Source organism: Panthera onca, chromosome B1, assembly GCF_046562875.1.
Source record: "Panthera onca isolate mPanOnc1 chromosome B1, mPanOnc1 haplotype 2, whole genome shotgun sequence".
Lineage (NCBI taxonomy): Eukaryota > Metazoa > Chordata > Mammalia > Carnivora > Felidae > Panthera > Panthera onca.
This window is the reverse complement of record NC_138342.1, coordinates 69,136,819-69,140,820: the sequence shown is the minus strand read 5'-3', so window position 1 is coordinate 69,140,820 and position 4,002 is coordinate 69,136,819. Positions and strand designations below refer to the sequence as shown.

Below are 4,002 nucleotides of genomic sequence, written 5' to 3'. Positions count from 1 at the left end.
CAAGTGGAATTTGAAGTTAAAAGCCTAATGTCATTTACATCAGCACCCAAAAAATGAAATACTTAGTATAAATTTAACAAAATATGTACAAGATTTACATGTGGAAAATTATAAAACTCTGATTAACAAGAACAAAGAACTAAATAAATAGAGGAGATACTTTCATATTCATGGATAGTAAGACTCAATATGTGGTAGTATCAGTTTTACCCAACTTGAGCTATAGATTTGATGCAAATCCAATCAGAATCCCAGCAAGTAATTTTGTGCATATTGACAGACTGATTCTAACATTTATATGGAGAGGCGAAAAACCTAGAGAGCCAACACAATAATGAAGAAGAAGAAAGTCAAAGGACTGACACTACCTGACTTCAAAACTTATTAGAGCTCTTCCAGCTATGGGGGTAGCAGACTACTGCCATGGGCCACATAATTCTGGGGTAGAGGAAGGATGCTGGCTCAGTGTTCCATGCCCACATGAAGCATGGCAAGGGTGCTGCATGTCTGCTTGCCATGGACTTTGCAGAACAGTTGGGCTACATCAGGGGCATCGTGAAGGACATCATTCATGACCAGGGTGGAGGTGCACCCCTCACCGAGGTAGTCTTCTGGGATCTGTACTGGTTTAAGAAGTGGCAGGAGCTGTTCATCACCCCCAATGGCATCTACACTGGCCATTTTGTGTACTGTGGCAAGAAGGCCCAGCTCAACATAGGCAATGTGCTCCTAGTGGGCACTATGCCCAAGGTCACCATTGTGTGTTGTTTGGAGGAGAAGCTTGGTGACTCGGCAAGTTGGCCAGCCTCTGGGAATGATGCTACTTCATCTCCCACAACCCTGAGACCAAAGAAGACCCAAGTGAAGCTGTCCTCAGCCACCTCAGAAATCAAGGTCATTTCTTCAGCCAATAGAACTATGTTGGTGTGGTGGCTGGAGGTGGCCACGTTGACAAGACCATTCTGAAGGCTGGCTGTGCCTACCACAAGTATAAGGCAAAGAGGAGTTGCTGACCACACATACTGGGTGTGGCTATGAATCCTGTGGGAACATCCTTTCGGAGGTGGCAAGCACCAGCACATCACAAACCCTGTACTATCTGTAGAGATACCCCTGCTGGCTGCATAGTGGGTCTTATTGCTGCCTACCAGATCTGGGGTCTCTGGGGGAACCTATACTGTGTAGGAGAAAGAGAACTAGGGTTGAGGGACTTGATAAAATCTGTCCTTCTGCCACTAAAACAAACAAACAAACAACCCCTACTTACTAGAAAGCTATAGGAAAAAAGTATGATATTGATGAAAGAATAAACAAATAGATCAATAAAACAGAATACGGTGCTTAGAAAAACACTCACATAAACATGGCATAAACATGGTCAACTGGTCTTTGACAAAGGAGCAAAGGCTATACAATGGAGCAAAGACAGTCTTTTCTTTTCTTTTTAAACATTTATTTATTTTTGAGACAGTGCAAGTGGAGGAGGGGCAGAGAGAAGGGGACAGAGAATCCAAAGTAGTCTCTGTACTGACAGTAGTGAGCCCAATGTGGGACTTGAACTCATGAACCTGAGAGATAATGACATAGGCTGAACAGACTGAGCCACCCAGATGACCTGCAAAGAGTCTTTTCAACAAATGGTGCTGGAACAACTGGGCACCCACATGAAAAAAAAAATGAATCTAGATCCAGACCTTACACCCTTCACAAAAATTAACTCAAAATGGATGATAGGCCTAAATGTAAAATGCACAACTATAAAATTTCTAGAAGATAACATTGGAAAAAACTTAGATAACTTTAGGTATGGTGATGACTATTTATTTATTTATTTATTTATTTATTTATTTATATTTGTTTTTTTTACATTTTTCTTTTTTTATATTAATATAATTAATTGTTAAATTGGTTTCCACACAACACCCAGTGCTCTTCCCAACAGGTGCCCTCTTCAATGCCCATCACCCACTTTCCCCTCTCTCCTATACCCCATCAACCCTCAGTTTGTTCTCAATATTTAAGAGTCTCTTACGGTTTGCCTCCTTCCCTCTCTGTAACTTTTTTTTTCCCCTTCCCTTCCCCCATGGTCTTCTGTTAATTTTCTCAGGATCCACATATGAGTGAAAACATATGGTATCTGTCTTTCTCTGCCTGACTTATTTCACTTAGCATAATACCCTCCAGTTCCATCCACGTTGCCACAAAGGGCCAGATTTCATTCTTTCTCATTGCCAAGTAGTATTCCTTGTATATATATAGACCACATCTTCTTATCCATTCATCAGTTGATGGACATTTAGGCTCCTTCCATAATTTGGCTATTGTTGAAAGTGCTGCTATAAACATTGGAATACAAGTGCCCTTATGCATCAGCACTCCTATATCCCTTGGGTAAATTCCTAGCAGTGCTGTTGCTAGGTCATAGAGTAGATGTATTTTTAATCTTTTGAGGAACCTCCACACTGTTTTCCAGAGCAGCTGCACCAGTTTGCATTCCCACCAACAGTGCAAGAGGGTTCCTATTTCTCCACATCCCCTCCAGCATGTATAGTCTCCTGATTTGTTCATTTTAGCCACTCTGACCAGCGTGAGGTGGTATCTGAGTGTGGTTTTGATTTGTATTTCCCTGATGAGGAGTGACATTGAGCATCTTTTCATGTGTCTGTTGGCCAGGTGATGACTTTTTTAGATACACCATCAAAGGTATAATCCATCCAAGAAACAATTGGTGAGCTGGGCTTCATTAAAATTAAAAATTTCTGCTCTGTGAAAGACAATGTCAAGAGAATGAGAAGATAAGTCAGAGACTGGGAGAAAATACTTGCAAAGAATACATCTGATAAAAGACCATTATCAAAAATATACAAAGAACTGTTAAAACTCAATGATAAGAATACAACTTGATTAAAAAATGAGGTAAAGACCTTAACGGTCTCTAAAGAAGATATACAGATGGTAAATAAGCATATGAAAAGATGCTCCACATCATATATGTCATCAGTGAAATGCAAGTTAAAACAACAATGACATACCACTACACATCTATTGGAATGGCCAAACTCCAGAACATTGACAGCACCAAATGTTAACAAAGGTGTGTAGCAATGGGAGCTCTTCATTCATTGCTGGTGGGAATGCAAAATGGTACAGCTACTTTGGAGGACAGTTTGACAGTTTGTTACATTAAACATATTCTTAACATAAGATCCAGCAATTGTGCTTTTTGGTACTTGTCCAAAGGAGTGAAAATTTATGTCCACACAAAAACCCATGCATGATGTTTATAGCAGTTCATTCATTATTGCCAACATATGGAGGCAACCAAGTTTAGTTGGTAAAAGTATAAATGAATTATGGTACATCCAGACAATGGAATATTATTCACTGCCAAAAAAATGAGCTATGAAGTCATGAAAAGACATAGAGGAAACTTAAGTGCATGTTACTAAGTGAAAGAAGTCTATCTGAAAAGGTTACATACTATATGGTTGCAATTATATATCATTCTGGAAAAAACAAAACTATGGAGACAGTAGAAAGATCAGTGGTTAACAGGAGTTGGGGTGGAGGGAGGGATGAATAGGTAGAGCACAGGGAATTTTTAGGGCAGTGAAAACATTCTGTCAAATACTACATAATAATGGATACATGTCATTATACATTTATCTAAATTTATAGAATGTACAACACCAAGAGTGAACTGTAATAAAAACTACGGACTCTGGGTAATTAGGATGTGTCAACATAGGTTCATCAGATGTAACAAATATACCGCTCTGTTGATAACAGAAGAGGCTGTGCATGTGTGGAGGCAGAAGACATATGGGAAATCTCTGTACCTTCCTCTTGATTATTCTGTGAACCTAAAACTACTCTTAAAAAAGTCATTAAAAAAGAAAAAGGATAACAGACTTCTGGTTAGCAACAGTGCATGCCAGAGGACAAATGATATCTTTAAAGTGTTGCTGTCAATCTAGAATTATATATATAGAAAAACTATCA

At 39.2% G+C, this 4,002-nt stretch overlaps 1 pseudogene; it reads left to right on the top strand.

The window, feature by feature from the left end:
• Positions 1 to 423: 423 nt before the first annotated feature.
• Positions 424 to 1,200, top strand: LOC132693300 (large ribosomal subunit protein uL2 pseudogene; annotated as a pseudogene).
• The last annotated feature ends 2,802 nt before the right edge of the window (positions 1,201 to 4,002 follow it).